General features: G+C 45.0%; 1 long non-coding RNA gene and 1 other non-coding gene across 2 annotated transcripts; both read right to left on the reverse strand.

Annotated features, from left to right (window-relative positions):
• Positions 1-354: 354 nt before the first annotated feature.
• On the reverse strand, positions 355-10,322 carry LOC122749689. Its single transcript, XR_006355695.1, has 5 exons — positions 10,181-10,322; positions 7,903-7,988; positions 6,655-6,844; positions 5,814-5,893; positions 355-470 (listed from the first exon to the last, which is right to left on the reverse strand). It is a non-coding gene; the product is annotated as an uncharacterized LOC122749689 (long non-coding RNA).
• Positions 10,323-17,733: 7,411 nt separating this feature from the next.
• Positions 17,734-17,840, reverse strand: LOC122752121. The gene has a single exon (XR_006355919.1). It is a non-coding gene; the product is annotated as a U6 spliceosomal RNA (small nuclear RNA).
• Positions 17,841-24,894: the final 7,054 nt, after the last annotated feature.

The following is a 24,894-nucleotide window of genomic DNA, read 5'->3' on the forward strand; positions in this document are numbered from 1 at the left end:
CAAGCCCGGCTGGAACCCTAGTCTCTGCCGTGGCCGCTGGGTGATGTCTCCCCTGCAGGACGCACCCCCACCTTCAGCCTGCCCAGTCGCGTCTAGCTTCCCTAACCTCGGCCCTCCGTCTGGCCCTAGACTCCAACTCCAACCTCTGCCTCTTAATCTGGGGGCTACCCCCTGCCCCACCCTCCTCCCACTTGCCTCTAATCCTTAACCTCTATGCCAAATGTCATGCTTTACTCCAGTTCTACCCCTGATTTGAACCCCGCCCTTTTCATGGCAACCCCAACTTAACCCACAGACATCAGGATCCAGTCGTGATTGAAATCAAGGTAAACTGAGGCACAGACTTATGCATGTGTCCAATTTATTGGTAAGGTATTAGCAATTCCCAATAAAAGGGGGTCTATTGCTTCACGGCATGCCCAAAGACCCCGAATGAGGATAGACAAAAGGAGCTTCCGGAAGACAGCACCCTAGAGAGGAAAACACAATTGCTTATGAAACCAGTGGCATGGTAGGTGTGGGGGTGATATGATTGGCTGCAGGTTGGGAGTGCGGGATTGGCCGTAGCCCCTCCTTCCATCCTGTCCCTCACGAAAGTTCCTTGGCTGCATCCACTGGCATCGCCAGCCTTGAAGGACAGTCAGTGTGGGCAAAATAACAGATTTCCTTCAATTAAGGAAACAACCCTTACAATGGCAGGCTTCTGGCGTCTTGATAGGGAAACTGAACTTCGAAACTCAGAGACAAGTGTGGCGCAGGCAGGCACAGAAAAGGCTGATAGACTGTCGGGTTTTGACTTTCTCTAACCCCTCGCCTGATCCCATCAGGATCCCAATTTGCCCTGTTTCTAATTCCAACACTTGGCCACTAACTGAAGCCAGTCAATCTCTAGTCCTAACATCCCAAGTCTACCCCAAACACGGCCCCATCTCCAATTGACCTCCCAACTCAACCGTTATTAAACACCTACTGTGTGCCAAGTGCGAAGTTGAAGTTCTGGAGATAGAAAAAATGGCCCAAGATAGCTTGTGCCAATCTAATAGGGGATCCCCTGGCCCTGATGCTTCCTAACAGTTGTCCCCTGGTGGTTTATCACTCTTCATGACCCCACTCGGGGGTTTCTCGGCCAAGATGCTGGAGTGGTTTGCCATTTCCTTCTCCAGCTCATTTTACAGATGAGGAGAACGAAGCAAGCAGGGTCACCCAGCTAGTAAGCGTCTGAGGTTGGATTTGAATTCAGGACCTCCTAACTCCAGACCCAGCACTCTCCACTGTGTCATCCAGGTGCCTCCTACCAATTTGAGCTGTCCAGCAGTGGGATGGGGGTGCGTGTGAGAGAAACTGTTACTCGAGATAGTCTTGGAAAAGCTGCACAAGCAGTTGTTTGGGGGTGTTGAGGGGAATTTGGATTCTGGTCTCACCTCTTGGTGAGGGGTAGCGTGGGGTTCCCCTCTGCAATTTCCTGGAGTGTCTGGGCACCACAAAGGGTCTGGGATAGTGCCTGAGGACCCCGCTTCAGCAGAGTTGCCTGAGGTGGTCTAGTGTCGCTGTGGTTTGTGAGGGATGCTAGACATAGAAGGGGCCAACTCATGCAGGCGCTGCGGCCGTGTGGGGAAAAGACCCCCCGGTAGCATCTACCACTGGGAACTGCCCACCCAGATCCTCTAGCTTTGTGGTTAGGGTGAGAGTCCTCAATGGGGCCGGAGGGGATGGAGCGCCGTGAGACAATTGCCAATTCCCTGTGGAACCCGACTGGAGCAATCACACCCACGAATAGGAGCCAGGGCTTCAGCTAAAGGAAAAGGCTGGCACAAGCATCCTTCCCGGCACCCTGTGCCCACACGTACTCAGTCGCAAGCTGGAGCACCACCTCGTGGCATGCCCAAGTACAGCACCCTGACACATCTTAGTATCAATGTGAACCAGTTGCCCTTGCCTGTGAGCACCTGTGCATTACCAAGACGGCTGAGGTAGTCTCTGATTTTGCCCTGAGGCAGATACAAGGCACAAAGAGTGCCTTGACCTTGAGTCAAGAGGAGCTGAATTCAAATCTAGCCTCAGACCCCTTCTGGCTGTGTAACTTCGAGTGAGTCACTTCATCCCTGACTCAATGTCCTGGGAATTGAGACAGTATTTGCAAAGCCCTTAGTATGGGGCTAGGCACAGATTAATTAGGTACTTAATGCTTATTTCCTTCCTTCCCCTCAGCTTCTAACAGAGGCTAAGCAAGATGGGACTAGGACATCTCAGGCCCTTCCCAGCTCCGTTCCCTCCCTGTCCAGACCTCACTTGGAGTAGCAAGGTCTGAGCTTAAATTCTACCTCAAAGCTGCTTTGACCCGTGAAATGGAACACCCTGTCTTGGAGACCGAGTTTCCTCATCTGTAAATGGGGATCATTCACACGGCTCTTAAAAGCAATACACAAATGTGAGCCACTATTAACAAACAGCCAGTGCTTAATGTTTGCTGATAATCACTGGCGACTGGCACTCCGTGGTCGGCTCCACTGGCCCATGACGCTCCACCTCTCACCGCTGTAGCCCGTTCACCACTCTTCTTCCCTTTGCTCTTGACCTCAAAGCTTCTGTCTTAGTCTCTCTTCCCTTTTCTTTCCACACCTTCTTCCTCAGGGATCCCATCCTGACCTCTGGCCCTAGTCTTTCTCCTAAGTTCCTTTCCCACATGACCAGTGGCCTGGGGATGCTTGCAAATTCAGTATGTCCAAAATTGAGTTCCTCTCTCTTCCCAAGCCCGGCCCACTTCCACATCCCTTTTTTCTGAGGACTTGGCGATCCGGGTCACCTAGTTCCACCATTTTTGAATCATCTGTGACTTTTCCCTCTACTTTCAACCCCACATACCAATAAACCATCCAATCGTGTTGCTACTTGCCCTGAAATCTTCCTCCCATTTCTCCTCTTCTCCACTTACACAGTCTCCTCTGAAGTCTCCCTGCTTTCAGCGTCTCCTCTGTCACTCAGATGTTTGTCAAAATGGAGCTCTTTCAGGGCAGCTAGGTGGCACAGTGGATAGAGCACCGGCCCTGGAGTCAGGAGGACCTGAGTTCAAATGCGACCTCAGACACTTGACACTAGCTGTGTGACCCTGGGCAAGTCACTTAACCCCAATTGCCTGATTACCCCTGCCAAATGGAGCTCTCTACTGGGGTCTGCTAGCTTTGGGCCCACAGTGTCCATCCAAGATCTGTGGATGGCTTGACCACCAGTATGGACTGTCCAATCAACTGCCCATCCCAGGCCCCTCAAGCTCCTGTCTAGGTCCCACTCTAGATCTTCCTGTCCCTTCTACTGTGCTCTCTGGAGCAGGTACTCTAGAATTAAGGAACAGACCTCCCTCTGAAATCTTTTTTTAAATTTTTTTTATTTTAGTGTGGCAATTGGGGTTAAGTGACTTGCCCAGGGTCACACAGCTAGTAAGTGTTAAGTGTCTGAGGCCGGATTTGAACTCAGGTCCTCCTGACTCCAGGGCTGATGCTCTATCCACTGAGCCACCTAGCTGCCCCCCTCTGAAATCTTTTTAACTCTTTCCATCTTCTGTCCACAGAGGTTAGACTTCATCTTGATGACATTGCTTCTGTGGCTAATTTTTCTACACTTTCTATCAAATCTATAACTCACTAATCACAGTTGTTATTTGTCACTTGTTCTCAAAGAGGACCGTGACATCGGGGTGATGCCAGGACTTGCACTTCATAGGATTTAAGGGAGAGCTGGCTATGCAAGGTCATCAACCTAAGTCTCTTCTCCAGAGCCAGTGGCAAGATACAGATCAGTGGAGATGGCCCCAGATGTTGAAGGCAATTGGGGTAAAGTGACTTGCCCAGGGTCACACGGCTCGTAAGTGTCTGAGATGAGATTTGAACTCAGTTCCTCCCAACTTCAGGGCCAGTGCTCTATCCACTGCGCCACCAAGCTAACCCTGGTTGTGGTATAGGAGTCTGAATATTCCCGGGTCCTCATTCAGACCTTACCGCCCACCATCTAGCAACCTCCCCTCTTAGAGGTGCATCCTGTCCAAATCGAGCTGCTGTCTCTATCATTCCCCTTCATTCCTCCCTCCCTCCCTCCCTCCATGGGCTCAGTGCCTGGCTCATAGTCTCCAGCCCACTTCTGGCTTTCAACAAGCATTTCCTCAAATGCTCTTAATTCCCAGTTCCTCAATCAACTCACTTCCTGTGACCTCTACTCCTCTACTACCAGAGCCACACACAGAGGCCATGCCCTTGCTCTCACCACCCATCCCCAGCAAATGTTCCGCTTTCTTGTTGGTGATCTCTGAAATTCTCTTCTCTGGTCATAATCTTTCATCATCCCATCCCGCCTGGCACCTTTCAACTCCTCACCCTGTTTTTCATCCTCACGGGGACTGCCAATCCTGGCCCCCCTTCCCTAGTGCTTTCCCAAGCCATCACCTCAACATCGGCAACACTCCTGCCTTGGAATTTTGACCTGTTGGTAAACCACCTCCCTGTGCCTTGTTTTTAGATCCCTTGCTTCTTTTCCTTGTCTTATCACCAGTCACTCCTTGCCAAATCCCAAGCCTGGATTCCTCCCATCATCTAACCTGAATCTGGCCTCCAGGTCAGCAGGGTCATGCTTCTGCACCTCTCCGGCTGGCAGTTCCAAACCTTGTCTCCCCTTGAGTCTCCACCCACCCTCTCAGCTGAAGACTTTGCTTCTTCCTTCACTGAAAAAGAAATCAGGGGGCAGCTGGGGGGCACAGTGGATAGAGCACCGGCCCCGGAGTCAGGAGGACCTGAGTTCAAATCCGGCCTCAGACACTTAACACTTACTAGCTGTGTGACCCTGGGCAAGTCACTTAACCCCCACTGCCTCATTAAAAAAAAAGAAAAGAAAAGAAATCAGGTCACATTAAGAGCTTCCACTTCTCCTGTCTCATCTCCCATCTCTTTAAGCTCTTCCCCACTCCATCTTCCTTCGCTCCAGTCTCTGGGGGGTGGCCCCCTCGCCACACGCCTTGGATCTCCTCCCCTCCCATCTTCTCAGATTGCCCTTTGAGCCATCTCTTCAGTCCTTTCCTGCTGCCCACCAACATGCCCAGGTCTTCCCCATTCTCAAGTCTTGCCCCTTCTCAGGCCCTCCATCCTAGATCTCTCTTTCCTGTCTCATCAAGCTTCTTGAAAAAAGTAATTTCCACTTGGGCATCCCGTTCTTTCTTCTCACACACATTTAAACCCTTTGTAATTTGGCTTCTCCCTGCAGCTACCAATAACCCCTCAACTGCCAAATCTAATGAGTGTCCCCATCTCAGTCCTCCTTCACTTCCTCCTTCCTTGGTTTCTCTGAAGCATTTGACACCATGAACCACTTTCTCATCCTGGACTCTTTCCTGACATGGCTTTCTGCGTGGTCGTCCTACCTGTCTGACCCCTTCTCAGCCTCCTTGGCTGGCTCTTCATCCTCATCCTGCCCCCTGCCTGTGGGTGGCCCCCAGGCACTATCTCTGGTTTTCTTTCTCATTCCTCCATTGGCGATCTCATCAGCTCCCATAGTTAAATTTCCTGGATCCATCTCTCCAGCCCTAGTCTCTCTTCTGAGCTCCAAGCCAGCATCTCTGGGCATCTGTTGGGCCATCCAAGACGAAGGCATTCACTCCCTTTCCCCAAACCGTCCCCCGCCCCTGCTCCTCTCAGTGCTCGTGCCCTCGGCCATCACTGTCTATCCCACATAGCCAGTTGCTTCATCTTGCCATCCTCCTGTGCATCAATGGTCCGCATCCCCTTCCCTCGAGGATTCTCACCTCACTCAGTCAGATCCTCATTACTTCTCACCTGGCCTGGTGCTATGGCCTGTGATTGTTCTCCCAGCTTCAAGTCTCCCCACTCCAGTTATCCTCCATCCAGTGATTTTCCTAAAGGGGAGATCTGACATGTCACATTCCGGTAGTTCCATATTACCCCCAGGAATGAATAAAACATCAGCAGCAACAGCAACAGCAGCTAGCATTTATAAAACACTTTGAGGTTCACAAAGCAGATTATAAATATTATATCATTTGATCTTCACAGTCAGCCTGTGAGGTAAGGGCTGTTATTGTCCCCATTTTAGGTTAAAGAAACTGAAGGAGACAGGTGTACAATGACTTGCCTAAGGTCACACAGTTAAGTGTCTGAGGCTGGATTTGAACTGGGGTCTTTCGGACTCCGAAATTCTGCAACTCCATCCAGTGTATTACACAGCTATCTCTAATATTACATGTAATGGGAGGGGAGGAAGTTTAGTTCATGTGTAGACCCCCAGCAGTTTGTGTCTCCTTGTGGAGGACAGCAGGGATCCACCTGCTTCTGGGAGAATCTTTTTTTTTTTATTCTGAATAGAATTTTATTTTTCAAAATATGTAAAAACAAAATTTTAACATCAATATTTTTTTAATTAGTGAGGCAATTGGGGTTAAGTGACTTGCCCAGGGTCACACAGCTAGTAAGCGTTAAGTGTCTGAGGCTGGATTTGAACTCAGGTACTCCTGATTCCAGGGCCGGTGCTCTATCCATTGCGCCACCTAGCTGCTCCTTTAACATCAATATTTTAAAACATTTGTGTTCCAACTTCTCTTCTCCCCTCCATTACCACCCCCCACCCACAAGAACTCAATCAATTCAAAATAAGTTATACATGAGTAGTCATGGAAAAATTTCTGGGAGAATCTTGATGACAGGAGCATGCTGGGGCTTTCTGGAGCTGGTTCCAATTGTCCTTCCCCATGGGTGGCTTCAGTAGCCAGTACCATCAGCATCAATCAGTTCCAGATGTCTCTGGATGCCTCTGCATCTGGGGGGACCAAAGTGACCTTCCCTGGTAGCTTCTGGTGAGAGAACCATGTTGTAAGGCCAAGAGTCAAGAGGCCTCCCCTACCTCCCACCACCCAGAGACCCCCAAGAAACAGCCTGAGTTTTCCCTTTTCATTTGTTCTTTCCCACTCTAGATACAGGGAGTGGAGTCTCCAACCTTGATCAGAACTGAGAGCCCCTGAAGCTTTTGGTATCCAATTCGGCCTTGAAGCTCGGAGGAGCAAGGAGTGATTGTAGGGGGTGGCAGTCAGGGCTGCAGCCCAGCAGGACTCACCCAGCAGTGATATGGCCTTTGGACATGAATTTGGTGGGGACCGTGTCATGTAGGAACAGACTCCCTCCCCAACCTCCCCCCCAAACAAGGGGGGATAGAACTACACCCCCCAGGTGTTGAGGGAAATGTTTGCGTTCTTGCCAAATCTGTTTAAGTATATATTCCTTTATAAACATTAACCCAATGTTAATGGAAACGGGGTGCGAGTCATTGGCCCCCTAACATGGGAGGGAGCTCAGCCAGTGTGTGCTAGAGGTACCTCAGAACCCTGAGCACATGTATTACACAGACCCCTCTCTTTGGTGTTCAGGTCCCTCAGCACCTCGCCTCTGCCCACCCTTCCAGTCTTCTTTTACCTTTCTTCCCTCCATGAAATCTGTAGTCTGCTGACACTGGCCTGTGTGCTATCCCCTGCTTGCTCTCTCTGCCACCCCAGTGCTTAGAATGTCTTTCCTCCTTCCCTCTGCCTGGTGACATCCCTGTCTTCAAGGCTCAGGTCACACATCACCTTCCAGGTCCCACCCATCTCCTGAACCTTCTTTAAAGTAACTGTCACTGCTCCCTCCGTATGGTATAGATAGCCCTTGATTTATAGCTTGTCTCCTCTATTTGACTGTGACCCCCTTGAAGGCAGCGACAATGTTTTTGCCTTTCTTTGTATTCCCTGCGTGGAGCTATGCCTAGCGCACAGCAAACATTGAATAAATGCCCGTCAAATGATTTTTCCTTATCTGCATGAGTTGATTTCTAGGCTTATTTGGTCTCCTTCTGGCAAGGATTTGCATTTGTTAAACTTACGACTTCGGAAATGCTGTCCGCTTCTGTGGATATCTGTTCTTTTGTCCATTTCTCTTTGTAGGTGGGAAATGTCTCAATAGCTTCTCCTACAGAGAAGACAGATACAGTTATGGTATTTTTAGGAGACATTGTATTTTTTTTTTTTTTCAGTTTCCCAAGTTTTATTGCAATACTGTGGGTGACCGCAGGGAGAGAACCAGAATAGTGGAAAGGTATCTCTCAAATAAGGAAAGGAAAGACAGTTATATTTATAGTATGGATAAACTGATTATCCATCTCATTATAATAATCTCCACCTTGGGGAGGTACAAGGGAGGGCCTGTCCTTTTCATTATAATATTCTCCACCTAGGGATGTTTTAGGGGTGGGCTTATCCTAATTTGGAGTTCCTGGGGTCCTAAGCCAAACCCCGAGGCAGGTCCCTTTTTCCATGGAGGTGTGTTTTGGGGGTTTACACGTCATAAGGTGAATCTGGGGACAAATTTGGCCTTTTCCGCGCATGTCTCTTTCTGGTTCCCATGGCTAGTTTCAAAATAGAATCATTTTTCATTAGAATTTCTATAGGTTGTCTTTTTCCTTTATTGTTATTCTGACCTGACCCGTTCTGGTCCCTTATGGATGTTGATCACTATGGGCACGAGAACCTAACATTAGTTACCCATTAACTGGGATCTGACTCCCTTTTAGAGCTAATATCTCTACTAGAGCTTGGGTCTTAGATTTTTCTATTAACCCTTTTTTCACCTCCTACATCATTCCCCCCTTTTCATATACCCCGGGAAAAAGGACGAAGATCATTTCTTCTGTAACTGCTTCCTGCTGAGTGGGGGCGAAGTAAGGGCCCACAGGGGGTTTATGCATTGAGGGACATGTAGGAACCAGTGTTACAAATGCAAGAACCACAACACAAAATACAAATGATTTACAAATAGACCAAGAGGCAACAGGGACCCTAATACAGAATAAATCTAAGAGTTCCATGAAAAAAAAAAAAAACTGGACAAAGCAAGCAGTTGTGAACACTTTCAGCCACCCAGGTAATCTCTGCACAGCAGCTCAAACTTCAGGAGGTGTTCTGAACCATACAGACTCCGCCTCAGTCCAGGACCACATTTGCAGGGTTAAAGCACTCTTCCAATTCTTATAACCCTAAGGCAGTATAACTAGAAACTTACTCCATTACCAAAGTTAAATTTGTAATCATAGCTTCATGTTCAAGTCACCCAACAAAAGGAATAGTGAGGGCAGCAGTTTTTCAGACCAAGCAAAGAAAATTATTCTAGGTTCCTCTTCTAAATCTAATATGAGAAGAGGGAGTAGCATTTTAACTCTAGAATCCAAATAGCCCAAGATAAACATATGGATTTAAGCAATTGGTAGTTAACACTAAAGATTTACAATCTCTTCCTTGGGTTAGGAAGGGGAGATACCTTTGGGGCAAAATAGGGTACAAGGGGACCAGGGCTAGGGTTGCCCAGTGAATGGACCTAGTAACTAATCCAGCAGCAAGGTCTGCTCTGTGATTCCCTTGTACTATGGAGTTGGTAGCACATAATAGAGATCTGACTGGGCAGATTTATGATAAAACCTGAAATGCATAACTATGTTTCCTAGTTACCTTCCTCCCTCTCATCTGAATGGGGAGGAATTTCACTTTCTTCTAAACCAGAAAAATATCCAGTTAACTTAACCTTATCATAATACCATGTAAGCATTAGCAGGCATAAGGCAAACCTGACTATTAATATACCTTGTTGTTTGACATATCAAATGATCACACATTTAAACTAAAAACAGTAAGATCTCACATACTTGCATTGTGCTCATTTCTTCTACTGACGACTTGCTCTGATTATAGAAATCTGCTATAGATGAAAAATCAGGGACATGATTATAAGGCCAGGATAAAACATCCTTAGCTCTGTTTGATTTCAGGTAAAAGTTACAAGTGACCACCAGTCATACAGTAATAGCCAAATTCAGGGATAGCCAGGTGGGGAAACATTTCCTATTCAGTAGGAACACAATGAGCCAAAAGGAGCTGCCTCGGATTGAGTCCGAAATTGTCCTCAGCTTTTTCCCAGATACCTCCACAAATTCCCTCTTGTGGCACTGATTTGTGGCATTCTCTCCAGTACTTGGATCACTGGCTTAACCATCCAAAGAATTATACCTGAATTCAAAACTCAAAACAATATAAACTACAGTCCCAAAAGATTTTATCTTAAATAGCAAACCTCTACTCATGAAACTGCAATGAGCAAAAAAAAGGATTTACCAGGAAACACACACATGTTGCTTGTTTTTTTCTTCCTTCTTCTCAGGTTTAAACTTTATCCTGGTGTAAAGATCAATCATTACAATTTACTTCTATACAATAAGCAGCCTTATAAATCCTCAGCAAGATCATTGCTTGTAATGAGCTCTTTTCTGGCAAGTTTACAAATTTTTTTTAAATCTAGAAGGCCTTTTTCTGTTTAATGATTTACCAGCTTGCAATGCTTTCCTCTGTCTTAGAGGAAACAACTATGAGACCTATTTTTGTTAAAACCATCAATTGCTTTGTTTCCAATAATTTTAACATAATTACAAATTTAACACAATTTTAACACATATACATCAATTTAAAAGTAATTTAAAAACTTTAACAGTACTCTTTGGTTCCTTCCAGAATTCACAAACCTTGAAATGGTAGGTGAGCACTTAAAGTGGCAGTGCACTTTAAATATACTCCCCCCCTTTTTTTTTCAAGATTCCAAATTCTTTGAACAGTCAGTACAAAATGGCAAAATTTTCTTTCTTTTTGTTTTTACCAATAATTTAAAATACTCTGGACAGTTTCTTAAGATTTTCTAAACATTCTCTCTCACCCATCACTCCGCTCCGGTGCTACACAGCCAGCCAGCTAGCCAGCTAGCACCTGAAAAGGGGGGGGGGGAGGCCAAAGAAAGCAGCAGTGCAAGTCATGCTTCACTAACTTCTTTAAAACTCTTACAGATTACAAATAGTTCCTGATTTTTAACCATTCCATTACAAAAGATTTCAAAGTAGCAGCATTTTCAAATCAGCTTTTACAATGTTCATCTAAGGCTATGAATGCCTAGCAAAGAAGTTTAACCATTCCAATTCAAAATTCAAAACTCTTAAGTAGACACACATTTGTACAGAAGTCAAAGACTTCCCTTCCCCCACCTTCAGAGCCTGGCCATTGCTCTGAAAGGCTACGGGGGTACGACCAAAAGTTCCCCACAGATTGTACAACACAATTACATTTGACAGACATAAATGCACAAGACAACAAGCAGGCTAGCAGCTGCACACAGACAAGCAAACAAACAGCCATACCTTAAATCTTTCTCTTGCAAATAAGTCCTTTGTTTCTTTTCACCCATGTCCAATTTTTTCCCTTTTTCCAAATTTGTAAGAATACACTTGGGGGCAGCTAGGTGGTGCAGTGGATAGAGCACCGGCCCTGGAGTCAGGAGGACCTGAGTTCAAAGCCAGCCTCAGACACTTAACACTTACTAGCTATGTGACCTTGGGCAAGTCACTTAACCCCAATTGCCTCAGCAAAAAACAAAAAACAAACAAACAAAAAAAGAATACACTTGAGGGGTTATGCAGAATGTTTTCTTTCCTGGTCCCTTTAAGGTGGGTTGGGCTAAGACCGCACCTGTGAAAAATCCTACCTCAGACCTTGGGGGCCCACCCAATGTGACTGAGGTTTCTGAGGCAACAGAGGGGGAAAACACAATGCATACTCAGTCCCAGGGAATGCAAGAGTCAAATGAGGGGGTTGCTGTGGTCAGACAGTATTGCAATAAAACACCACCCATTTTCTTTTCCAGGTCAGTGCTATTGGAATTCTCCTTTCTCTTAAAGTCATTTGTTTCTTTTTGGCTACATCCAATTTTCTCCTTACTCCCTTTTCCAATTACTCTCTTTTCCCAATTTGTCAAAATTTCCTGACCCATCCGTAACCTCCCGGACGTTACTGACACAGCACCTGCGTCTATGGTGGGTGTCCATTAATACAGCAAAGAAGGGGCAGCTATATGGCGCAGTGGACAGAGCACTGGCCCTGGAGTCAGGAGTACCTGAGTTCAAATCCAGCCTCAGACACTTAACACTTACTAGCTGTGTGACCCTGGGCAAGTCACTTAGCCCCAATTGCCTCACTAAAAAAAAAAACAGCAAAGAACCCAATCCAGGGCGTCCCCCAGACTGCTGGGTCTTGCCAACAGGGCAGTTTCTTTCTTCCCTTTTCAGGAAAAAAAAAAAAGAAATCCCTCAGGGTAAATCGCTTGATCCCAGATTAACTAGAAATAATACCCCCACTTGCTTTGGTGAGCCGGCCAGACTCCCAAATGAGCCAAAAACCTGGGTTCAGGAGTTAAAGGCAGATCCCAAACTTACCTTAATGAGATCTCACCCCACTGAGTCTGATACTTGAAGTCACATGAGGCACCAAATGATGTGGGATGGAATTTGAGGTCAAATTGATTGTGAGTCGTCCCAAAAGAATTACAAGACTCAGTGACTCAGTTTCCCAAGTTTTATCGCAATACTGTAGGTGACCACAGGGAGAGAACCAGAATATTGGAAAGGTATCTCTCCGAGACATTGTATTTTTCATAAGGACAGTTTAATGATTCTAAGATTAGTCTGTGAGGGGTCAGAGTTTGTGTCATTCTAGATACATTGTTAATCATGATGACTGAAGAGAGTTATAAAGAGTGTGTAATTTAAAATTCTAAATGTGGGTTCTAATCTGTTCCCCCAGTTTTGGGGGGAAACTGACTAAAATCACTGATAAACGAGTTTAGGGTTTTTCTTAAGGGTTTATTGAAAGATAGTAAAAGAAAGAGAAAGATTGAGAACAGATTTCCTATAACCTGGCGATCCTAAACTTCCTATGCTCCCATTTCTGAAGTCAACTGCCCCCACACCGATCTCTCGAAGCAAAAGAGGCCAAGCTCTCTTGCCAGTGTCTGCTTCCTCCTTCCTGTTCCCCTCCCAGAAATGGGAGGTTCTTCAAGCTCGTTGGCTAGTGTCATTCAAATTCATTGGTTCACTGGACCCGAAGGTGGTCAAATTTCAAAGTTGTTAGCTTCTGAGAACAATCACCTTCCTAAGTACCCTTAAGTACCAGCCAGATGCCCTTAACTAGAAGTCAGCCAGTAATCCATTCGGCAGTCAGTTGCCTTATCCAATTCAATCAGTTTAAATCAGTCTCCAGGTGGGCACCTTCGTATCTGTTAAATCTCATCTCTCACATTCCATTATCTTGACACAAGAGCTAAGAGAACTTAGTTTCTAAGAGAACTGAGTTTAACCATTATATTGTGGGGGGCGGGGGAACATGAATATAATTTTTGAGACTAGGTTTTTATTGGTATCTTGAGAGAACTGAGTGGTAGGATCATATTTCCAGAATTGAGAAGTCAACCATTGTACTCATGGTTAAAGGTGACTGGCTGTGATCCTTCTCACAACCAATACTTTATAAGTAGTCATATTTTGTTATTGTTCAATTGTTTTTTAGTTGTATCCGACTCTTCATGACCCCATTTGGGATTTTCCTGGCAAAGATCCTGGAGAAGTTTGCCATTTTCTTCTCCAGCTCATTTTATAGCTGAGTAAACTGAGACAAAAAGGGTTAAGTGACTTTCCCAGGGTCACATAGCTAGTAAGTGTCTGAAGGCAGATTTGAAGTCAGGTCTTCCTGATTCCAGGCTCAGGGTTCTATCAACTGTGCCACCTAGCTGCCCCAACTAGTCACATGTTTGTTTTATTATTGGGTACACTGTTTTTTTGGGTTTTTTTGGGTTTTTTTTGTTGTTGTTGGGTTTTTTTTGCGGGGCAATGAGGGTTAAGTGACTTGCCCAGGGTCACACAGCTAGTAAGTGTCAAGTGTCTGAGGCCAGATTTGAACTCAGGTCCTCCTGAATCCAGGGCCAGTGCTTTATCCACTGCACCACCTAGCCACCCCCCTCCTCCCTTTAAAAAAAAAAATTTTGTTGTTTTTATTTTTTTGGTGGGGTAAGGAAGGGTAAGTGACTTACCCAGGGTCACACAGCTAGTAAGTGTCAAGTGTCTGAGGCTGGATTTGAACTCAGGTCCTCCTGAATCCAGGGTGGATACTTTATCCACTGAGCCACCTAGCTGCCTTCGGGTACACTGTTAATAAGTAGTATAGTAACTTTGATTTTTATTTAAGGCCTAAAAATTAGGTGAGGTTGCTATACAGAGAGAGAGAGAAAAAGGGAGGGAGGGAGAAAGAGAGGAACAGAAGCTTACGGGAAAAGAGGTTTCCCCAATTTATTGTTTATAAATAATCATTTTAATAAAATGGGTGGGAACTCAGCTAATTAAGTGATAATAATAATAGCTAACTTTTATGTAGCATTTACTATGCACCAGACACTGAGCTAAGAACTTTGTAGTTAGTTATTGTGGTAAAAAATATGAAAGTTTTTTTAACAGTCGGTTAGGATAACTGAAAGACGCCAGTTTTTCTTTAAGGACCACCCTTTCTGGGAGGAGACCAATGGCATGAGCTACGCACGCCAGTGCACCTGCTGCACATGTCAGACTGCCTGCTATGTACTTGACTTCCGGGGTGCGAGCTGAAAAGGCAAGGAGAGAACGGAAGTGGGGCTTTTTTCTGCTCCGCTGGTCTCCTGGCTGCGCTGCACAGACAGACGCGGACTGGAGTTTGACTTGGCCCAGCTCTCGGTTAACAGCACGCGCTTGACTCGGTCTCTCTTCCCAAAAGTGGCCTTCGGTTTTGGTGAGTTTTATACAGAATATAGACTAAGCCTAGACTTAAGACGATTTGTATTGTATTTCTATTTTCCTATCCTTCTAATCAACATCACCTTGTGACTACCATACAATAAAGGCTCTATCTAGAAAACCAGAAACTTCTTCCATTTACTAGTCTGGGAGATAAATTAAGGGAAAGGTTAAGTAGGGGAGATTTATGATCTAATATCCAATTTTAATCTCACATTATTATCTCATTTGATCCTCACAATAACCCTGGGAGGGAGATTCCATTTTACTGATGAAGAAACTGAGAGTAAGTGACTCATCCCACGTCTCACAGCTAGCAAGTGTTTGAAACCAAATTTGAACTCAGGCCCAGGGCTCTGTGAACTGTGGTACCACCCAGCAGATATAAGAGATATTGCAATTTCAGTAATTAATAAGGAAATATCAACAATATAGCTCCAGGGGCGGCTAGGTGGCGCAGAGGATAGAGCACCGGCCCTGGAGTCAGGAGTACCTGAGTTCAAATTCGGCCTCAGACACTTGACACTTACTAGCTGTGTGACCCTGGGCAAGTCACTTAACCCCAATTGCCTCACTAAAAAACAAAAACAAACAAACAAACAAAACAATATAGCTCCTTGATTCTCTTAGAGCACAGGATGAAAAAGGAAAGTGAACTAGTAGTAGGCAGAAAGAGAGATTATTCCACCTAAGCCATCCATGAAGGTTGACCCTAAATTGCTGTTGCACCATTCTCCCCTCCCACCCCCAATTAATAGCTTGTTTAAAAGATCAGGTTGAAGGTCAATTAATTGTGCACCACAGCCATTTCTCATCTTTATTCTTTCTTCTAATTTGGTGTTACCTTTTTTTTTTTTTTTTTTGCAGGGCAATGGGGGTTAAGTGGCTTGCCCAGGGTCACACAGCTAGTAAGTGTTAAGTGTCTGAGGCCAAATTTAAACTCAGGTACTCCTGACTCTAGGGCAGGTGCTTTATCCACTTCGCTACCTAGCTGCCCCCCTTGGTGTTACTTTGGATCTTGGTTCCCAAAAGTCAGTGGTCTAAGGGGGCAGTTCGGTGGCGCAGTGGATAAAGCACCAGCCCTGGATTCAAGAGGAGCTGAGTTCAAATCCGACCTCAGACACTTGACACTAGCTGTGTGACCCTGGGCAAGTCATTTAACTTGCCCTACAAAAAAAACCAAAACCAAAAGTCAGTGGTCTGACTAGTAACCATTTCCCCTACCTATTAAAATACAATCGATTATGTTTTCTGTGCTGTTATTAGATACTTGCTGTGTTCAGTGCCTTCCGACTCTCCTCTTGAAGATATTGTGCATGATACACGAGTGTGAGGCTTCTGAGGGGTCCACAAGCCTCTGGCCTCTCTTATTGCTTATAGAACTGAACAGAATCATCCTTCCTTTGTGCCCATTGACCTTTTTTCTCTTTGTGACATGTATGGCTCCTGGTTCTCTTCCTACCTCTCTGACCACTCCTCCCAGTCTCTTTTGCTGTCCTAGCTGTTACGTTTGGGTGTGTAACAGGGCTCTTTTCTGGGACCTCTTCTCTTCTCTCTCTCTCTCTCTCTTTTTTTTTTTTAGTGAGGCAATTGGGGTTAAGTGACTTGCCCAGGGTCACACAGCTAGTAAGTGTGTTAAGTGTCTGAGACTGGATTTGAACTCAGGTACTCCTGACTCCAAGGCCAGTGCTCTATCCACTGCGCCATCTAGCTGCCCCTTCTCTTCTCTCTTTATACTCTCTGTTGGAGATTTCATCAGCTCCCTTGTGTTCAACTGTCATCTCCACATAGAGAATTCCTGGCTCTAACTCTCCTGCTCCAGTCTCTCCCCTGAGTTCTAATCCTGCTTCAACTGCCTAGAGGACATTTCCAGTTGAATGACCCAAACAGAGCTCATTATTTTTCCCTTAAAACATACCCCACTTTCTAACATCACTATTCCTGTTGAAGGAATCACCACCTTTTTAAGTACCTTAATTTGTAATCTAGAAGTCATATTCAAGCTAGGTGGTCCAGAGTGAGGTTAGTAACCTTGAATAGTCCTCCCTCACTTAAATTTGATTCAGTGCAAGTCATGACATCAACTCCCGATGTCATGGTCCTCTTCGAGAACAAAGGACAAACAACAACAAGGTGGCCCAGTGGATAGAGTGCTGGGCCTGGAGTCAGAAAGACCCAAGTTCAAATCTCAGATACTTATTACCTGCGTGACCCTGGGAAAGTCACTACTCTTTGCTTCACTTTACTCAATCATAAAATGGGGATAATAATGGCACCTACCTCCCAGAGTTGTGGTGACAATCAAATGAGATAATGTTCATAAGGAGTTTAGTTCCTAGAAACATAGTTGGCACTTAATAAATGCTTATTCCCTTCCTTCTTCATCTCCCATTTGTCACCTGCCAAATTATATCGGTTCTTCCTCTCTGTGAAGGCACATAGCACTGGGGTCTGTTATGTTAGGAATTATGAAGAAATGATATTTTGAGAGTATTTTAGACTGAAGTCCTTGATTTCACTTGAATGAGAAACTTGATGAGTGTCCTTGAATGGAAGATTTAATCAATGAACATCCTATTTGTGCTTGGTTTTACTTGAATAAAAGACCTAATCAGACAGAGTTTGTCCTTGTGGTGAGCAAAGTAGGAGTGGGAATGTCTTTTCATTTAATCCAAATGAGATAAGTATCTCTGTTTTCCCTGGATGCAATTGGAAGGGAGAATACTATGAAATGGAAGAGGGCAGGGGTTGGGAAAGAGAGAATTCCATTTAGCTGAAGGACACATTGTTATCTTAGAGCCCTAACCAGTTGGAGTCTGCAGCTGGCCTCCCTGTGCTTCTCTCTATACCGGTTGGTCACTTTCCATTGTGCCTGTTGTTGTCTATTCAGGAACAGGATTAGACTTCGTTGTGAGGTCAGTCAGTCAGTTAGCAAGCAATTATTAAGTATCTTCTATGTGCCAGACACTGTGCTACAAAGAAAGGCCAAAGCAATCCTGCCTTGAGAGAGCTTACATTTTTTTTAAATTTTCATTTTTTTTTTAACGCTTCACGAATTTGCGTGTCATCCTTGCGCAGGGGCCATGCTTATCTTCTCTGTATCGTTCCAATTTTAGTATATGTGCTGCCGAAGCGAGCACGAGAGCTTACATTTTAATGGGGAAGATGATGTGCCAACAGCTATTCATACATGACAGATACAAAGTAGATGCTTATCTGTTATTTTAGGGACCAATCCGGGACAACTGAAAGTTTTGTTTCAGCTGGGTGAAGCCCTTTGAGTGGATGGTCCCAGTATTTCCCCTGAACCATAGATAATTAAGTTAGGAAAACCCCAATCTAAGGAATTCTGAATGGTGGCTGTTGGAATGAAAGAGTAGTGATACTATAGGAAGGATATAACTTGGATATAATTCCAAAGAATAGCCTGACCATGTTGCCTTTTTTCCTTTTTCCCATTCTGGTGGCTACCATATTGGAAGATCAAGCTTAGGTTACTTGGCAGTGCCTTAGGCAGGGGAGATAGGCCCATGAATTACCGATGAGCTACCACCCAATTTGAAATTTTCTTTCTCTTTTGGATGGTGTTGTCTGGTCCAATGCAGATTAATCTAATAGGAGGTGGTTGTGGTAGAGGCACCACTGACTGCCTATGCTATAAAGATAAAGCTGCTTCTTAGGTAGCCTCAGGAAGCAGAGGTGTTCATGGAAGGAGTCAAAGAGTATCTTCTCTAAGAGCCAGGATGAGAGGTGGGAGATCCCAAGACTTGGATAACAAAATGTGATGTATAAAAAGTTCAAGAGACATAGTTTCTGGTTAATTGATCATTTTATTAATCATGCTAGCAATAATTCATAAAAGGGGTCAGTGGCACCCTCGAATGCCAAAGATCCCTCATGGAACCCACTCAAAGCTTATACAAAAGAATGGGTGTTCCTGAAGGTGTCAATCAACTCTGATTGGTTAACAATTAATGAGAAGAATGAATATTATCATTATAATAATATGCTTATTATCATATAATTATTATAATTATTATTATTAGACCTGATTGAGTGGAACACAGTGGGCCCAGAATTCACCTCAGATTAAATTCTTAGTAAGGTTCTCTAGCTGGGTGGGGCAACAAGATTTCATCTCATCACCCACCCTGCAATTCAGAGACTAACCTTTGACCTAATCTCCAAATGAAGGGAAACAATCTTGGATCTCCCCATATTTGGTCATTTAATGATCATTTCTCTCAAAAACCATGGGATGACCTAGGTTGATGGCTTCTCTTAGGACTGACTGCAGTGTAGCATTGATCTTAGTAATAAGCTTTGTTTTCTCCCAATAATATTGCATAGAACATTGTACCCAGCCACTGACCTGATTCACAGTGTTTTGGCCCAGAACAGAGGTGGCTTCCCAAGACCCCAATCAAGGGGTGGAACGTGGTGGGCTTTGGTCAGACCTACTGCAAACCGTATTGTGATCTGGTTGCCAGACACAGGTAAGGATCCTAAAGGGGGTGGACAGAATGAGAATTTAACTAAGTGACAGTAGGTAAACAAAGTTATAAAAGGTAAAATGGACGTAGCTCAGGTCAGAGACCATCTTGATCATGTAGACCCTGCTTTGTCAAAACGATCCTCAAACTGTAAGCATCTAGCAGTTGGAAAGAAGAGCAATCCCAGGGGGAAGAGTCATTACTCCTCTGACCAGCCAAGATCCTCATGTTCCCCAGCTACTGTGAGACTGAGACTGAGGACAAGCCTCACTGGGGGAGCAGAAAGAGACATGGGATTCTTCTGTTGACTGACCATCAACCAGTTATTCAAGGAAAATGAAGTACCTACTATGTGCAAGGCACTGGGCTACAAAAAGAGATACAAATAAAGGCAAAAGATAACCCCTGCCCTAGGGCAGCTACAAACAAGCTATCTGCAATCATCACTGGGTTCAGTCTTGCATTGTAGATGCCAGCCTTGTATGTGAGACTGTGCCCCTTCCAGCCCAGTAAGCCATTCAAAGAAATATATCTCCCTTGCTCATGTTGGGTCAGCCATTCTCATCATGATCCATGAAGTCTTCGGGAATAAACTCCAACACTCCTGACATGCCTCCTCATGGAACACCTCCCTCTGGTCAAGGTGCAGACAGAAGCTCCTGCATGTGGACTAGATGACCCTTGCCACACTAGTTGGCACTTGCTTGGAGTGTATTTTGAATGTTCTTATCTATATAAGGATCATTTAGTGCCCGCACTTGTAAAGCCCTTAACATATACTTGCTGTCGTCACTAAAGTTCAAGCTACACTCGGATGCTCAAAGGGGCATGATCTGCAATGATTCCAAAAGTCCCTCTCAGCTAAGCCAGTCACAGTCCACCCATGCCAGCCCATTGTGTCCTTGCAGACGAGGTCTTATGTTTGCAGGTCTGTGACCTGAGGGTCTGCCAGCCTTTCTCAAGCTGACCTGCACAACTTCTGTTCCCATTCCATATCCCTCTAATGGCATCTTCCCCTCTTCTAAGTCCTTGTGTTTATATGTTGCAACCTGCCTATCACCCTTACAAGTTTTCTGAGAGTTTTTCCTACCTCCCAAAGGTTTATATTTTCTTTTATGCGCTTGTTAATGCATACTTATTTCTGTGTTTTAAGTATTTCTTTTGTGGCGAAGGAAATAAATAGCTGTCCTATACCTGATATATACTATTTGGTATGGTTAGACACCTTGGGAGTCCATGACTAATGAATATGACTGTGCTGTAAAAAATGACAAACAGGATGAAAAGAGAGAAGCCTGCAAAGACTTACATGAAATGATGTAGGATAAAGTAAGCAGAGCCAATAAAATGGTGCACAAAATGACACAATAATGTAGACCAAGAAAATCAGTACAGATGTTTTCCTTTTTTCTTCTCTTGTTATCCTTCAATTTTTATTCTTAAATACCTTTGGGATGTTTTTCTTTGGTTGAACATGATTTAAAAATATTAATTATCTTTTTATTAGGAAGTTAACAAGCAAAAATATTTTTATACAAAGAAGATGAGAAATGAGGATCGTTTATGTGACCATGACCTTCTGTTATTTTATTTTAGATTCAGTGGCAGTGGTGGGATTATAACACTTCCCATATAGCTCTTCTGGAGAGAAGTGGGCTCTGGACTCTTGTGTGACCAGAGGTTCCTATAGTTGGTCCCTTGTTCCCCTTCATGTTAGGAGTCTGGGAGCTTGTGTCAGAAATGATTGTATCATGAGCAAACCAGAAAGAACCACCCCCAGTAGGGGCTATAAGGAGTGATGAGAGACAGCTGACAGCCACCCTCTGATTCACATGACCAATGCAGCTGGAAATGTCTCTGCGGCATTGCCCTCAGTCACCCTCACTCTGGGAGAGTGTCACAGAACAGAGGACGGTTTCTGAGTTTGTGGTCAGGCTTGTCACAAGATGGCAATTGGTTGTTATTGATACCAGGGCCAAGGGAGGAAGGAAAATCCTCTCCCCATTAGTCCGGCATTGACTGTCTCGTCAGAGACAACCTCCAAAGAGACCTTCTCTCCTCCTTCCTTAAAGCCCACTGAAGGGGTGGCTCTTCCTGGTTTAGGCAGCCACTAGCCCTCCATTGGAGCCCCTGATAGCACCAGGAGGGACAAAGGATGTGTCTACCTCCATGGGAAGGGCTCCAATCCAAGCCTGGGCCCTCTGTAACTTTACCAAAATGAATGACAACACCACTCAGCTTTCCTGTCCACTTCTGAGCTGCCTCCACGCTCCTCAGTTATATCGATTCTGTTTTCTGTTCTTCTATTTTTGCATCTCTCTCTACCAACCAACTTCCCCTCCATCCCAGCCCCTCCCCCCCACCCCCAAAGCCACAATAGGAACCTCTTGGGTGGGTCTCTGGCCAAGTTTCCTTTCAACTGGCCTTTTTGGCTAATTATTGCATGATTATTCATTCACCTCTGGAAGATTTTACTGATGTTTGCCTTCCTCGGTGTCTCTGGTTTCTGGGTAAGTAAAGCGAGTGTTTTCTAGTTCTGTCTCCTGGCTATGTGAGGTAATTGATTTGCATTGGCTGAACTTCGTAAAATCACCACAATCAGGGTTATAGTCATTTCTGCTACCCGTTACCTAGTTTTCATGATTAGTCACTTGTCTCTATAGATCAGGAAGAATTGAGTTTCATGTGTACGTTGTATCTTTTTCCTTTAGTCTTCATTTAGCTGTTTACTGATTCTGATCCCTCTGACGATGATGGGTCTGACTGTCCCTATTTGGAAGATTCTGAGCTAATTCCCACATTGAGTGAGTCTTTTGTTGTCTGTTAAAATAGAATTGATGGAGGCAGCTAGGTGGCGCAGTGGATAAAGTACCGGCCCTGGATTCAGGAGTATCTGAGTTCAAATCTAGCTTCAGATACTTGACACTAGCTGTGTGACCCCGGGTAAGTCACTTAACCCTCATTGCCCCTCAAAAAAAAGAAAAAAAATAGAATTGATACCCCCCCTTTTTTTTGGTGCTTGCCGTGTCTAGCTCCTACGAAGTCTTTTCTTGAATAGAAACTGTATGATGACAGAAAGAGGCAATCCATCAGGCTGTGGATTTTCTATGAGCATTGAGTAGGTGCACCTAGTCCCCATCCTCTGTCTTCTGGACATACCTGCAGCAAGGCAAAGTAAGGCTAACCAGTACTCGATAAGTGCTGACTACTGCCAGGCACTGTGAAGAGAAACTGTGGAGGTGGGCGGCAGTTACATCCCCTTCCCCTCTTACCAGACCACCCTGGATGCCTAGATCTTGGCTTCAGCTTAAGGGCAGAAAAAACCCTAACCCATGTCCAAAAAAAATCACTATAACTTGAATATTGCTCATCCCCTACCTGCCCCCAGTTAGGGAAAATGCTAATATTTAGACAAGGAGGTTGAACCTCTCACTTGTTTTCTCTGGATCAATCATAGCTGCTGCCTTCATCTCTTTATGCCTTGATGTTTCCAGTGGAAGGATCATAGGCCGAATCTCAGAAAAGTTATGACCAGTCATAGTTTATATGAAGACCTATAGAGAGCTTCATATATATACCCGTTGAAAGCGATGGGGGCAACTAGGGGGAGAGAGTGAGCCCTGGAGTCAGGAGAACCTGAGTTCAAATTTGGCTACAGATACTTTCTAGCTATGTGACCCTGGGAAAGTCACTTAACCCCATTGCCTCAAAAAAAAAAAGTTATGCTGATTCAGTGACCTATTGTTCCCAGATCTGTTAGTCAATCAGTGTTGGGGGAGGTGTCACCTCGTCTGCAGCTAGAAAATTGGGGAGGAAGCAAGATGCAATGGCCCACCCCCTTTTGCTGATCTAGACTTATCCCAATTGTCTTGGTCTCATTATGAACGTTAACAATAAACTGGCTCTATCTTGAAACAGCTTGCTGATCTTGATTGAGTGGCCTGTTAGCATGTTGCTACTTTGACATATTTTCTTTTCTTTTCTTTTTTAGTGGGGCAATGAGGGTTAAGTGACTTGCCCAGGGTCACACAGCTAATAAGTGTCAAGTGTCTGAGGTGGGATTTGAACTCAGGTACTCCTGATTCCAGGGCTGGTGTTTTATCCACTGCGCCACCTAGCTGCCCCTTACTTTGACATATTTTAAATAAATTTTTAAAATTCTTTTTTCCCTGAGTTTTGCCTTGTTAATCAGGGCAAAAGTCCAAACAAAGACTTTTCCTTAATACACATCCTCACTTGTCTTTTGGCTGATCTCAAGGAACAACAATGGCAGCAGTTTTAGATAGCAAGCAGGGAAAATACTCCAGCTGCCTCAGTTTTCTTTTCCATTCAAAGCCTCTATCTGCTGGCCATTTTTCTACTTTCTGACCATCGTGGGAATAGGAGACTGCTTCTGGGTTGCCAGTGTCCCCAAAGAGGGGGTGTCTCACACAACTGCTGGGGCACTTGGAGAATGTGGCAGCGAATGGCAGCAGTTATCCCCTCATGAAATGCAAAGGCCTCCGTTACTCCAATGAAACAAACATTGCTTAACTCTAAAGTTTTTTCAGATGATCAGATTACCCTAAATGAAGGAAATCTTTTTAGTAATAGACCAAACTCCTAAAAAACCAGAGCTCTCTATCCAAACCTCCTCCTCCCTCCCCTTCAGAAGCCTAACCACTTTGTGTTAGGTTGCTGGTTTGTAAAAGGCCCAAGAGATTCGGAGGAAATGCCTTCATCTAGTTGAGGTCATTGCTTATGTCCCAGAGCCTAGGCTGGATTGAATAGCGCAGGGAATGAGGTGGGGGACATTTTGGATGCCCATTGTTCTCTTGGATGAAACAATCTGTTAACTGAACTGGTAGCTACACTCTGGTCCCCTTGCTCTAGTTCTGCTCAGAAATACTATATATTACAACCCCAAAGTGGTTCAGGGGCAGCTAGGTGGCCAAACTCTGGTTCTGGAATCCAGAGGACATGGGAAGAAGTGGTGGTCCTTACGTATTCCTCAGTAAAGAATTCTACTCTGGCATATAGTCCAGTTAGAATTCAAGTGGTCTTTTATTTGGTTCTAGTGATCAAGTGGGAAGTCAAAGACCACCCCTGGGGAGGAAGGCTTAGAAGCATCCTGCTCTCAGAACAGAAAGAAGGCACAAGCTTTTATAGAGGGTAGATGGGGTGTCCACCTGACAATGCAAAGTTCCCTTTTGGGATGGGCCAGGGAAAGAAAGCCTGGCTGCTTGTCCTATTCTGGAGAGTCTAGAGGGACTTTTTTGAAATGATGGTTCTGACCTGGGGGTTCTCTCTGTCTCCTGGCTCTGGTCAGGTAGTAGCCACGCCTGAGTGACTTTCCCTCCCCTTCCTTCTTAGCTGTGTCTGTCCTGATATCTGTTGGCCAAGTTAACCTTTAATAGTCCCTTGGTTCCTCGAGGTGTCTGTCCTGTTATCTGCTCACCTTTGGTTTTGCTTCTCACAGGACAAACTTCCTCTGATTTAAGAGTAAAGTCCAGAGTAAAACCAGTCTCGTCTAGGGAGTAAATATCTGTGGGAATAAGGCACAGCCGCATCACCGGCGTGGACGAGGGCACAGGGGATGCAGAGAGACGGAGGGGGTGGGGGGACGGGACACAAGACACTTCTTCACAAACTCTCTTTCCCAGAAGGGAGGCGGGGTTTCCACACCTATTAGAGTGTTAACTCCCCGCAGGGATGGCCACCC

The sequence above is a fragment of the Dromiciops gliroides genome, chromosome 3 (assembly GCF_019393635.1).
Source record: "Dromiciops gliroides isolate mDroGli1 chromosome 3, mDroGli1.pri, whole genome shotgun sequence".
NCBI lineage: Eukaryota > Metazoa > Chordata > Mammalia > Microbiotheria > Microbiotheriidae > Dromiciops > Dromiciops gliroides.